Source organism: Thermobia domestica, unplaced genomic scaffold (genome assembly GCF_964235325.1).
Source record: "Thermobia domestica unplaced genomic scaffold, izTheDome1.hap1.1 HAP1_SCAFFOLD_773, whole genome shotgun sequence".
Taxonomy (NCBI): Eukaryota; Metazoa; Arthropoda; class Insecta; order Zygentoma; family Lepismatidae; genus Thermobia; species Thermobia domestica.
This window is the reverse complement of record NW_027656483.1, coordinates 32,762-47,461: the sequence shown is the minus strand read 5'-3', so window position 1 is coordinate 47,461 and position 14,700 is coordinate 32,762. Positions and strand designations below refer to the sequence as shown.

The following is a 14,700-nucleotide window of genomic DNA, read 5'->3' as shown; positions in this document are numbered from 1 at the left end:
GATGATCGGCGAACACAGTAGCTATGTCACTTGGAGAGTACACTAGCCCCTGTTGTCCTCGTATTGGCTGTGTGCGGGGTGGGCCTGGAGGTCTTGCTATTGCACGCAGGAGCTGCCAGAAGTCCCTGGAGGGGGCGTCCATTGCTTGGAGCTTGGCGTTCCAGGCAGAGATCTTCATGCGTCGAAGGCGGTTTTTCACCCGTTTTGTGAGCGAATTCCACAAGGTCTTGTATTGTGGATGTCTTGTCTTTTGCCATCTCCGCCTGGCCCATCTCTTGAGGGTGATTAGAGCCGTCGTCCGTAGGTCTTCTGGCTCCCGTTGTTGCTGCTGCTGTTGCGTTGTTGTGGCAAGCCGGTATGCAGATCGGATGGCCGTTGTGAGTGTATGCACTGCAGCGTCAATCTCCTCCGGTGTGTTGACTGGAGTCCGTGGGTCCACCCTGTCTGCCAGCAGTCGGGTGTACTCATCCCAGTCGGTGGTTGAGTGCCGTGGTAGTGCGGTGACTGAAAGATGGTGTCTCAGCGCAACCGTGAACATCACTGGGATGTGGTCCGACTGGAGGTCATGCAGTACGTCCGGTCCGTCCAGGATGGCTGTGTTCGCAGACAGAGTGATGTCAAGCACATCTGGCAGTCCGCCGTTCCTTGGGAAGTGCGTGGGTTCCCTGGGAGCCGCCGGGATGAGGTCAATTTGTCTGAGTGCATTATGGAGTGTTCTTCCGTTTGCATTCGCAACTCTGGAGTGCCACGCAGGGTGTTTGCAGTTGAAGTCCCCTGCGAGCAGCACCCTGTGGCCCAGTCTTCTTAGCTGGATGAGATCTGGTGGATGAAGGTAGTTTCCCGGGGCTCTGTATACGGAGACGACGTGGAGTGGCCCATCCGGGGAGTGTAGCGTAACGCCTGTGGCTTCCAACGATTGCATCACTGGGAGCTGGAGCTGGTCGTGTGCGATCTGTGTTTTGACAAGGACTGCCGTGCCACCTTTCCTTCCCTGGCGATCGTCCCTGTAGGTGATGTAGTTTCGCACACGGAGGGAAAGGTGTGGTTTGAGATGGGTTTCTGAGAGTAGCGCTACATCAACTTTCTCTCGTTCCAAGAAGTCCTTGAATTCGTCTATTTGCTTCAGGATTCCTTCTGCATTCCAGCAGACCACCCTTATGGCTCTGTGTATGACGGAATTAGTTTGCGCCATCATCAAGCAGTGAGGCTGCGACATCCAGGAGCGTCGTTAACTTGGTAATCGGATCTTTGGCGGCGGCGATTTTCTTGAGTCCCTCTTTTAGGTTCTGTAAGAACTTTTTGACGTTGAGACCCGTCAGTAGCCCGAGGATCTCTTTGAGGGAGGCTGCCAAGCTGGTGTCTTCTGTTGCGCTGTCTGTGGCTGGCTGGGTTGCCTGAGGTGTCGGTTGCGGCGATGTGCTGGGCTGCGTCTCTGTGGTCTTGGCTGGCACTGGTGGTTGTGCTGGTGCTGGCGTGGGAGTGGACGTTGGTGCCTGTGGTGTGGCCTGGTCCTGTTCTGGCGTGGTTGGTGTTGGCGGATGTGTCTGCTGGTCTGTTTTCTGGTCTGACGGTTCTGAGTTTTTAGATGGGATGCTTTTCTGGCCGTCTGCAGGTGGTTGGATCTGTTGTTTCTTCCCCGCCCTCTTCTTCTTTTCAGCTTGGATGTATGAGCATCCTTGATAGTTGGCGGGGTGGGCACCTTTGCAGTTTACACATTTGGCAGGTTCGTCGCGGTTCTTCTTCTGACATGCTTGAGTGTCATGGAGATCACCACACTTCACGCACCTTGCTGCTGCACGGCAGGTCAGTTGGGAATGTCCTACACGTTGGCAGCGATGGCACTGCAGGATATCGTTGCCTTTGTACGGCTCAACCACCACCCGGTACCAGAGTAAGTGATTGAGCTCGTAAATGCTGGGTTTGTTGGCAGAACGTTCCAGGGACACTAGGAACAGGGGAAATTTCGGCCTATTGCCTTGAGCGTCCGGTCGTCCGCGGAGCTGGTGCACTGTTTTCACTGGGTGTCCTAGGGATATTAGCTCGCTTTTAATATCCTCAGGGTCTGTGTCCATCGGTAGTTTTCGCACCACCACCTTGAGTGGGCGGGATGCTTTAGGTAGTTCAGTGGAGAACTCACGTTTTTGCTGCAGGCAGTATGCCTCCACCTTGAGGAAGTCGCGCATGGTGGCGCAGTGTATTTTCACAAAGTCTTTGTTGAAGAACACTTTGGGTGGAGTTTCCAATGCGGCGGCTAGTGACTTCACCAGGGCGTTCTGTTGTGTTACACCGTAGATGAACACTGGGGGAACCTGTTTGCCTCGAAGTGGTGGGAGGGTGCTGGATTTCCCTGCTTCTTCTTCTTCTTCCATGGTGACCTCATTGGAGGATGTGGTTGCTTGTTCGGTGGGGGGGGGCTCGTCTTGCTCCTTACCGGTGAGGGCTGCATATCTGTTGCGGCACTCCGTACGGAATTCCACCAGTGATGTGACCGGGCCTGTGGCCGCCCGTTTCAGTGATTTCCGGGGGGGCTGCATGAATCCATCGTCGGACGGGTTGATATCTTCTTTAACTAGTGGCGTGGGAGGGGGAGGTCCTGTTGCTGGAGCAGCTGGAGTCAATTGCATTGATGGGGCACTTTCTTCTTGCGGGGGCAAGGGCGGAAAGTGTTGTGGCGAAGAGGGGTCCAGAGGTTGGTTTTGTTCTTGAGTTGCCATCTTGGGGGGGTCCGGGGCACCCTTCTGTGTTTTCTTAGTCTTGACAATCGTGGTGCGGCGACGTCTAACAGGTCCCAGGGGGGTGAATTTCAGTCCCTGAAGCTGCTTGGTCACTGATGTAAGGTTATTGGGGGGGGCCTTCCTCGTGCGGGGCACTTTAGAAGATGTCGCTTTGGCTTTGGTGGTAGAAGGTCGTGTTGTCTGTACAGCACTTTGATTCATATCAATGGCTCTTGAAAGGGCCAGAGCCTCCGTAGTGAACACTAATTTGGAGTGTCTCTGAAAAGGGCCGTTTCTTTTTATATACACTGATAGAGCTGGTGGCCCTTGAAAGGACCGCTGTCTACTCGTTATGTGTCCACGGACAGTGCCGGGAGCTTTTGGGCTTGCTCCCGACCGGCCGATTTTTCTTTTAGCCGATGTCTTATGTTGCCTTTCGTTTTCACTGGGGAGAGTGTTTATTTCTAATGGGGACCTAATTTTCACTTTTTAGACCACTGTTATCGTGGCCCTGTCTGCAGCGAACTGCGATCGTAGTTTCGTCGTGTCCAGTTATATAGTATGGAGAAGTGGAGAACGCTCCGTGGTTGGCTGAGGAAGTTGCGTCCTTCCGACCAATCAGAAACAAGAGTTTTGTTGCAGCGATCTCGGGGACGCACACTTTCCTGAACAAAAACTGTTTCAGCGATCGAAATGGCGGCTGTGTGGCGTGCTTCTTTGTGTGCTAACTACCTATGCTACAGCTATCTACAAGCAGGCAGCATGCACATGCACACTTCACACGCCACTTGTGTCACTGTTTTTACGTTCACAGCACTCAAAATTGCACAAATCACTGAAAATATGTTCACACGAATGTTTATACTGTTTTTAGGAATAAAGTAGCTTTATTTCCCACTAAAATCACGAAAATGACGGGAGAGCAAGCGACATGCGTCTCTCGTACGGCTATCGTAACTCACTATATAGAGAAATTTTCGCTGGCAGGCAGCGTTGAGTTTGGTTACGGAGCGCGGACCGGATAGAAAGCACTTGCTGAGGCGGGCTGAGGTAAACAGAAGTTCGTAGTTGCCACAACGATAAGTGTGTTTCCTTCTATTTTGATAAACGATTTTTTTCAGGTATTCAATGAATGCACCAGATCCTATTCTTCCTTACTGGCTAGAAGAAACTTTATTCCACATAACTCAAAAGGCATTTGTTTTTATTCGCTTTTCTATTTTATGTTTCAGTCATTGCTAAGTCGGTCACACTACTTTTTCACCCTCCTTGTGCTTATAATTTTCATAATTTAACATGGAAATACTTATCAATAAATAATTATATTACCATGGTAATTAACTTCAATCCTTCCTGTGATTATACGCAAAGTACCATCTTCGTACTGCTTACTATAGTTCAATGAAGGGAATCTATAAAGTAACGCGTGTCGCACACATCTGCCTTGCAAACTCCCTGGCCTACTTCCAATGTATAGACTTTTATTTCAAATCCTGATTTAATTTCATAATTTTCTGTAGATTTTAACATTTTATTACCCAGCTTCTTAATACGAATGACAATCAAGCCTAAATATTTATTCCCTTTAACTTTATTTTTCTTTTTTATTTTGTGCCTTGTTTCATATTTGTTCTTACGTTAGCAATTAACGCACTTACCGTAGTTATGTATGAACAGGTTGTTTCTATATTTATTTTATTCCAAATAAATTAAATATATATACGGATTATTTTATGGTAGTTGATATTTTCTGTTGTTTCCTACGTGAATTGAGGAAACGCACGGACTTTCGCCTAATTCTTGTGCTACTTTCATATGTCTGTATCTGTCGAATGCTGTCGATCTGTCGAAATGTGTATTACTATCTGTCGATTCATCGAGTGAACTGAATTCGTTAACCATTTCACCAGGCGCGCATGCATTTTTTTTTTTCTTCTAAGGGATCCAAGCTTCGGGGGGCAAGGTTCCAATACTACAAGCCACTATGTCTATATACTATTATTCTGCATTCGAAAACACGATAAATATTCCACTTACTTTTTCACAAAAACATGATACAGACAGAGTACAGATGAAGTGTAAGATCAGATTTATATTGATGATACATCAATATTTTCCCTGTTAATAACTACATTTAATGAGAAAGTCTGCAAATGTATGTTCACTTAGGAACTTTTGCGAGGAGTCCGCACCCGGTGGACACCCCGTGAGTACGCCTCTGCACTTGACTATACTTCGAATTATACTGCAAACAGTTGTATTTTAGTTTCCCCGTTTAGTTCATCGATATCATTAACACAAAGAAAATAGATGTTATAGATGCGTATTCTCAGTTCTCGCTTTATATCCGGACGTCTGCAAAAATCTACTCCTTTTCTTTCTTTCACGCATCCACCAAACTAACAATGATTTGTATTATAATATTTGCGCATAAAATGTATATCTCATACCTTCCATGTTCTCAAGTATTCATAGACAAAAACGGTTACTTTCTGCGAACAAATTGTCCAAACACAGTGCAAATGTCATCTATAGATTGTCCTGGTTCCGTCTGCGTGTACATAACAATGCGTCATAATCATACATTGCACATTAAGGATATCAATTAATCTTCCCAAATTCCTAGATATGCCTGGCAAAAGTTCCGCGTGTTGTAAGGATATTACATTTGTACTACCGACAAGGTGGTATCTTCCAACATTGAAGTTCAATAAACCCCAAATGTGTCGGATATAGTATTTGATTTCTTGTCTCATTGTTTGCGTCAGAGATGTCTTCTCAAGTTAGGATTTACGATACATACAGGATGAGTTGTATATATTGTTGCTGCCAGCTCTATATTAATCCCATATTTGTAAACGAATAAAAACAGTATTCTAATTATAACAATGTGCTCACAATTAATTTTATTCTTAATTGTTATACGTATTGTTGATTAAAAATGAAAATGTTGCTAAGTGAATTTTATTAATATTTTCTGTTGCGTGATATAGGAAGTGAGTGAAATATTGGAGGAATATAGTGTGCGTAGCAGATGATGTGCAGTGGCTTTGGATCGCCTGTGATAAGGTAAGGCATTTGCTATTTTAATTAACACATTTTATATACTGTAATCCTAATTATTTTTATGTGAATGTGCTTACTACTTGTGTATTCAGTGGGACCGATGTTTTAATATGTATGGTCAAGCAGTGTCGAGCCTGGTCAGTGTGTGGATAGGTGACCATTTTTTGTAAATCGATAACATTTAACTTTGTAAACACGGATGAAGTAGAAGTATATTTATTTTATTTTTTACCTCAAATATGTAGGACACTTCTCCTTTGTACATCAATTATTATTATTAGTTCAACTTGTTTACAAGTTAAATGAAAAGAATAGTCGTTATCGTGTGATGATTGTGCTCATTAGGCTAAAGAAGACTCGTGATAAGAAAGAAAAGAAGAACGGTGCTCAAGTTTCGTCACAGCATATTCTCAAAAATTTACAGGCAAAATTCAGTGTTCTGCATGAAAAGGCATATTTGTACGAAAAAAAAAAAAAATTCTGCAGACGACAGAATTAAATAAAGTAATACACATGTATTTTAGAGTTACTGGTGTAAAATCATTACAAGTGCTTTGCCAGGTGGCCAATAAAAAGCACGAATACTATTTAAGGGAGCCAAAACAGGAGAAAGCTGGGGGCCTGAGCGATAGCAAGAATGTGCGTCCAAAGTGAACAGGAGCGAAGGCGACGCGGGTATACGTATAAGCAAGGGTAGTGGAAACCAGTTAGTTTTCGAGTTTCAATAGCACTTGTCATGCATCCATACTAGTAGCGCCCCGCTTGTAAACATTAAGTACACTATGCAAGAATACACCGCCGGTGGAAAATAGTACCTAATACAGTTATCTTTCATATATACTGACTTATTTTACAGTAGTAACCCAACACTAGTAAACGTAAAATAAAAGTGTATAACTTTATATTTAATTCTATCGCCTGGCTTAGTTTTTCACCTGTAAGATGTACTTATTAGAGCAAGTTTCTTAACTAGCAAATTAAACCGAGAACCACAGCAACCATATATATATTCTTATGATGTACTTTTCTTTGAGTGGTGTTCTCTGTCTATTCAATAACATTTTCTCAGTTTAATGCTAGCAAAAAACAAAACAAAATCAAAGTGTTTCTATATAAATTTAGTTCACCGTGTTGTAATATCACATGGAATTGAAAAACGAATAGTCGAACCTCTGCTATCTCGATCAAACTTCTCAGGATGATATACTGACTTACCGCAGAAGTTCGACTGAATACGTTTCTCAGTTCCATGGGAGAACCTGGAGAAGCAAAAGCCTGCGCAACGGAAAATACTAAATAAACTTGTAGAGCAGGTCAAGATGTATCATCATGCCAAGTTTCATTCAGATCAGAGAAGTTTGGCTGCAGCCATTTTCATTACAAAGCACAAAATGGATGGTCCCTAACCTCGAGAATCTTCACAATTGTCGACGAGTTGAACTGCACTCATCTGATCAAAATCAAACTTAAAATGGCAGTTCACTTTCAACTGTTAAATAATATGATATGCAGGCTTCTGCTTTCCTAGTTACAGTCTATCCACTGTGGTATGCATATTAGTAGAAATGTGAGAGTGCATATTTATTAAAGATTTGCTTCAAAAAGCGATGAAAGACATAGGCATTCCCGCGGGCGGTGATAACAAGATGCCGGAAAACGAACAAGCAGAAAGAATATGGGCTGAAGAAGTGTAAACGACGACGCGGCGGCCCGTAAAGGTGTTGCCGTCCTATTAAATGAATAATATCAAAAGAAAGAAAAAAAAAGTAAAAAATTTCGCGCTCGTAATCAAGACAGAAAGCAACTAAAGGAAATCTTTGTTTTACGTCCCACGTTATGCCGCTTAGGCTAAAAGAGGCGCTGATTATGAGAAATGATTGAAATGGTGGTGGAATGAAGAAAGTGGGAGGAAACGGGAGAACCCCGCGGTAACCCACCGCACATAGTTTTTGTCCACCATAAAGTTAACTTGGCGGGGGCTCAAGACAGAAAGACGGTTGGAAAAACAAATAAACGATGTTCCATCCCGTAAAAATGTTGGCGACCTATGAAATCAATATTTTTTCTTAAAGAAAAAAAAAAGAATTAAAAAGAGAAAAAAAGGTCAAAATTTCGCGCTCGCTTCGCTCGCGATCAGCAGAGAAAAGAGGACGTGACGCACCCCTAAAAGTGTTGGCGACCGATTGAATAAATATTGTGGGTAAAAAAAAAAAAAAAAAAGTCAAAAATTTCGCGCTCGCTTCGCTCGCGATCAGCACAGAAAGAAGGACGTGACGCGCCCCTAAAGGTGTTGGCAACCGATTCAATACATATTGTCGGTAAAAAAAAAAAAAAAAAAAAACGCTCGCTTCGCTCGCGATCGACATGAAAAAGGCAACGACGTGACGCCCCGTAAAATTGTCGGCGACCTATTCAATCAATATATTCGGTTGAAAAACAAAGTCAAAAGTTTCCCAATCGCTTCCCTGCCGATCGACATAAAAAAAAAGGCAACCCCTTCACCTCTCCTTATGCATTCATCAGTAAACATACAACCATAGATCACAATACCACTCACATCACCTATCAGTTCTCCACGTCCATCAAGATCCAATCATCGCCCTGGCCCTTTATGATGATACACAACATTACATGTTATTGTGTGCATTGCCCCGCGTTACAATACATGACCAAAAAAAAAAGAGAAAAAGAGCTGCACTGCCTTCAGTGTAGACATGTTCGTATTCGTAGAAAATGATTTTAGGTACACGATAGTACAGTAATCTATCTTCACATGCTTCAGATGTGAACGATACCTACACATGAAGAGGGCTCCCGAGGTTTCCTTTTCCAATAGGATGGAGCTCCACCACACTTGCAGAATGACGAGAAGTTATGTTAATAAATATATCCCAGAGTGTTTCGTAACTCGCCCTTGGTCCTAATGATGAAGCGTTCTTCAGATGGCCCCGATGTCTCCACACATGATACTATGCGACTTCTTTTCACGAGGCTCTCAAAGATCACGTTTGTGTCCTAACATTCTCTGCAGATATGACACAGCTGCGATAGCGGATCACAGAAGCCTTTCCTCTCCTTACAAGAGACGTGTTCATTCGAGCATGGGAGTAATTCGACTATCGATCAAATATCTCCCGTGTCACGATAGTAGTCACTTTCAATTCTTCTAACGAAGGTAAGAAAAAATGCTATACAAACTTCCTTTCGGTATATAAAGGATTAGGGGCCCAGAGAATATTTTCTTTCAAGAGGATACATTCTTTTTCGAACACCCTGTATATAGATCCTCTAATTATAACTGCAAACAAAATGTTGATTTTGCAATTGCTTCCATGAGAGAAAATTCTGTGCACTTTCTTTCTGAAGGGCCGGGCCTAAACGTTTTCCTTAATCATTAAATTTAGTAGTTATCTACAATTACATAGTTTTCCATTGTTCTCAAAATAAAGATTTTTCTCTATGAATTGTTGAATGTTGCTAGGGATATTGAAGTAATTCTTTTTAGTGTTTTTTTCTTTACAATAATGTACTGAACGCCTGCATTAAGGAAGTTCGTGTGTCCATCTTGCAAAATGTTTCGTCTTTTTTCATGCCCACTAAGATAAATATTCATTTTGCTCTTTTCTCCGTATGCAAACCACATTTCTTAAAGGCAACATTTTCATACAAATGTAGTACTAAAAACTTCTAATTGGCAACATCTGGGCTGCGAAGAGGAAAAAGAAAGAAATCTCGTACGTATTCGCGCGCAATTCGGAATTAGCCAATGAAAAGCACAAAAGCGGCCACCATCTCTCTCTCTTTCTTATTAACGGTTTTGTACTTTCTGCAGTTCTATCAGTGCTGCTAACCTCTTACTATATCATTGAATATGTATGTTTATATATATATATATATATATATATATATATATATATATATATATATATATATATATATATATATATATATATATATATATATATTTTACAAAAAATCATACTACTACGGAATAATATTAAATGCCTGTAAACCCTCATTTCTGTTTGCACTTTCTGTTACACTACCTTCCCCGAACTTCTTTCAAGTTATTAAGTGCAGAACGGGGAGTTATACATATTTACTTGCGCTTTCACAATATCTGCACATTGTGTAATAATAGGAGACGTATAAAATAAAACTATATACTAATACGTATATATATATATATATATATATATATATATATATATATACAGTACACATTCCACTATCCGAGGCTTTCCTTTTCTTTTCTTGCTGACGATAAATTACGCTCTTAGAAATGTTGTCTGAAAACAATAAGAATATGTGCAAAAAATACAATCAGAGGTAGAGGTCTTTAACAGGAACTAAGCAAGGGAGTTGAAAAATTTTTTATGCATGTAAAAAATATAGACATGAACCAACTTGTGAAATAAAAAGACCAGAAAACTACTCTTTCTAAATTATGTGTAAACTTTTTACCGAAAACGAAAGTTGCACGAAAGACTTTTTGTCCCTTTTTTGGCCTCCGGTGCTTGGGGTCCCTGGTTCAATCCCAGCTCGTGCCGTGTGAACTTTGTCGTGCATAAAGACCGTGCTCATGGGTTTTCTCGGGTTTCTCCCGTTTCCTCCCACTTTCTTCATTCAGTACTCATCATCACCGTCTCCTTTAGCGTAACCGGTATAAGTATGCGACGTAAATCTAAAGATTTCATTTCATTTCCCTTTTCTGCTCATACTGCTGATTATGCGCGATTATGCCAACATCCAACTCCGCGGATAATCGTGCGATTACTGTATATACAACTAATACAGATACGTAATTACATTATCAGTTACAGTATCGGTTTTTATTTACTAATTTGCCTCACTTTATTTGCATCCCTGCAGTAAATAATTCTTATCGATAATAGTTAAAATGTATATTACATTTTAGTGCTTCACGACTGAATGATCATCTGCCTTACGTTATCTCGCAGCTGAAGAGGATGCTACACTGAAAACTACCTTGCGTTATAAAGGGTAAGTGAAACATATCTTAAAAATATCTTTCATACATTTCATTGTGTACATTAAAGAATGTAAGTTTGCCTTTTTCCTGTAATCAATACTTAATAAAGGATTTATTTTTATTTATTTATATACAATTTCATACGTGGTTCGTGATAGTAAACTCGATAGGACATAGTGGCACTATGAACATCCGAATCACTCATCATTCGAACATTCAAATATTTATTCGAATATTAGTATATTCCAAGTAATGTTAACGACGTTAATATGCTTGCCTTTATAGTTAATAATGTCAATTCTTACTTAAAACATACTTCCTTAACAGGACATTGAAGAAAAGGTAGTTGCCAACGGCCATACCATGCTGAATATACCGGTTCTCGTCCGATCACCGAAGTCAAGCAGCATCGGGCCTGGTCAGTACTTGGATGGGTGACCGCCTGGGAACACCAGGTGCTGTTGGCATCTCTTTTTCAAATTTCATTATCCTTCAAGTACGAAAATACTAGAAACATTAATTTTATAGTACTTTCAAGAGATAATTTATCAACATTATTTCATAGCGATTAATCGATATTCTAAGCGTTATACCCACTATTTCTTACACTAACAGCCTGTTTATTTGCACGGCACATTAAAATAACCTGATTTCCGATCCGTGTGCACCTACTACTATACTTAACACGGAATGTATTACCACTTTTTAAAAGTAAATTATTATGACTAAGTGTAGATCTCCGGCGAGTAAATGCCTTTCGTATACAAGCACGACACATCTCCGCTATGTGCTTTACTTTTTTACTAACAGCATATAGAAATTGGATTTCAAGGTGTTTCTACATAACAGAATGAAGCAAATTTCGTGATTTAACTCTTTCGAATAATGTGTTGGTCCTGACAAGGACCGTTTGAAATGAAAAATCTTGAAGAAGATTTTTACTTAGAGCTTGTGTACTTGGTAACAGCCTTCGTACCCTCACTTACAGCGTGCTTGGCAAGTTCACCAGGCAAAAGAAGGCGCACAGCTGTTTGGATTTCCCGGCTGGTGATAGTTGACCGCTTATTGTAATGGGCCAAACGAGAAGCTTCAGCAGCAATACGCTCGAAGATGTCATTAACAAAGCTGTTCATGATACTCATAGCTTTGCTAGATATGCCAGTGTCAGGATGCACTTGCTTCAAAACTTTGTAGATGTAAATGGCATAGCTCTCCTTCCTCCTCCTCTTCTTCTTCTTATCTCCCTTGGAGATATTCTTTTGGGCTTTACCAGCCTTCTTTGCAGCCTTTCCGCTAGTTTTTGGTGGCATGATGACTCACTCGTTCAGCAAAATTAGATGTGTCCGCCGATTTATCGACTTCATTTAAATTACAGTACGTGTTTCAATTCGCGCCAACTGCCTTGCTTTTCATTTGATGCACTCGGGTGCACGCTTGAAGTAGTAACAAAACTGACTTGATTCATGGGAGGCCGCAATTTTTCCTCTCATCTTATTACGAAAGAATATTGAACAATGTCTGGTCGCGGCAAAGGTGGAAAAGTCAAGGGAAAGAGCAAGTCCCGCTCCAGCAGGGCTGGCCTTCAATTCCCAGTAGGCAGAATCCATCGTCTTTTGCGAAAGGGTAACTATGCCGAACGAGTTGGTGCTGGCGCTCCCGTGTATTTGGCTGCAGTCATGGAATACCTGGCAGCTGAAGTTCTTGAGTTGGCAGGCAACGCTGCTCGTGACAACAAGAAGACTAGGATTATTCCACGTCATCTGCAGTTAGCTATCCGTAACGACGAGGAATTAAACAAGTTGTTGTCTGGAGTTACAATCGCTCAGGGTGGTGTTTTGCCCAACATTCAAGCTGTACTTCTGCCCAAGAAAACTGAGAAGAAGGCATAAATGTAAGACCTATATCTCATACAAATCGGCCCTTATGAGGGCCACAAACCCCTTTATAGAGGAGATTTACGATTGAAATGAATTGTTTTCGATATACAGACTCATCAAAAGTGTCTGAGATAGTTGCTTAGTGTCATTCGAAATTCTCGCTGCTATTCGATTAATTAGTATGTGTAGTCGTCGATCGTAATTGAAGCCCATAGGAAGTCACACTATCTTTAGAATACTCCAAACAGCGATGTGCTTAGTTCCCACTACATTATTAATTATAAGATCATTACCTTTTGTATTGTCGCTAGCTACATTTTTTTGATATTTGCGTACATCGGGCTCATATTACCCAGAGGACAGGACAGTCGAGCCCAGATTCTCAGCAATGGAAGAAAACCTCATACCACATATTCTCATGTACTTCATGCTAGACAAAGGAATTTCCAACATTCTTAAAGCACTCATGTTTCTCTCTTGCGTTGGCTTGGCTGAAATTACTCTGTTCAATATGTTCTCGACATTTATTATTGTTCATTACTATGCCCCAATGACATCATGAACAGAGCGGATCAAAAAACTTTCCTAAATTTCTTTTGCAACATAGTAATGACATTAAATGCACACTTAAGTACGATTTATTCTTTGCAAGGTCGATATTCATATTTGTGTGATATGTGTTATATGTATATGGTTTGTAATACGCAACTACTCTTATTCTCTGATCTCAGAACTCATTTGCTACTGTGCCCAACGAGCGAGCCTAGGTTTCTTGTAACTACTGCCTTTCTTTAGTAAATAATGTGAAGTATACAATGCATTAACCTACATCTCATATTTGTATTACTCTTTATTTTACTAACCCGCTACGAAGTGTCATTAATTTACATGTAAATCACAATAGACACTACCGCAAAAGAAAAAAATCGAACCCAAGACCACGTAAACAAGATAAAGGACAAGATTCAGGTTTCTAACGCATTATTCGCCCCTCACAGCACAGTATAGAAGTTGTATAAGCCTCTATACGTACATCCTACTGTCAGAACAGAAATTCCGACTTGCGTTTCGCATCTCTCATGCTCGCTACTTCCAACAAATCGCCAATTTCCAACCAGAACCCCTTCTCCAGCATTAATACTGCTACATATGAATACGTATACATGAACGTACATAATGTAAAAAAAAACGTATGATTTTCTCAAATTAATCTCTCTACGTCTGTAATTTTGTGTGCATCAAAAGGCTTTAATGTAGTTACACGAATTCTTATAATCTAACAGAAAATCGCACAAAGTAAATCTTTCCCTTTATATAAATTTGTTGGCTCTGAAAAGAGCCGTTTATGCCAATTTTATATCCAAAATAGGAGGAACCCCAACTTAACCTCCGAAACCGTACAGGGTTCTTCCTTGCCTCTTCAAGGCATACACAACATCCATAGCTGTCACTGTCTTCCTCTTGGCGTGTTCTGTGTATGTAACAGCATCTCTGATTACGTTCTCCAGGAATACTTTCAATACTCCTCGGGTCTCTTCATAAATGAGACCAGAGATACGCTTCACACCACCACGGCGAGCAAGACGCCTAATAGCGGGTTTGGTGATACCCTGGATGTTGTCACGAAGAACTTTACGGTGGCGCTTGGCACCTCCTTTGCCAAGACCCTTGCCTCCTTTTCCACGTCCTGTCATTTCGATATGTTACTGCTTCGCTCACCACACACGAGAAATACAAGCCCAAGCAGCCCAAGACTCGTGGTTTTGTTCCTTCGATCATGCAGGGAAAGCACGGAGGAAAAACACAAAACGTGTCTAAGCCAATGAGAACTGTCCTTTTCGACTGACTTTATCCAATGAGAAATAGCTTGATTTAACGGTTTTGCTCTTTATATAACTTGACTTCATTCAGCGCGCAATTATTTGAAACAAGTCGTGACAGTTGCAATGGCACGTACCAAGCAGACAGCTAGGAAATCTACTGGAGGCAAAGCTCCTCGAAAGCAGCTTGCCACCAAAGCTGCAAGAAAGAGTGCTCCAGCTACCGGTGG

General features: G+C 41.5%; 1 non-coding gene across 1 annotated transcript; it reads left to right on the top strand.

Annotated features, from left to right (window-relative positions):
• The first annotated feature begins 11,121 nt into the window (after positions 1–11,121).
• On the top strand, positions 11,122–11,240 carry LOC145677327 (5S ribosomal RNA). Its single transcript, XR_014129770.1, has one exon. It is a non-coding gene; the product is annotated as a 5S ribosomal RNA (ribosomal RNA).
• The last annotated feature ends 3,460 nt before the right edge of the window (positions 11,241–14,700 follow it).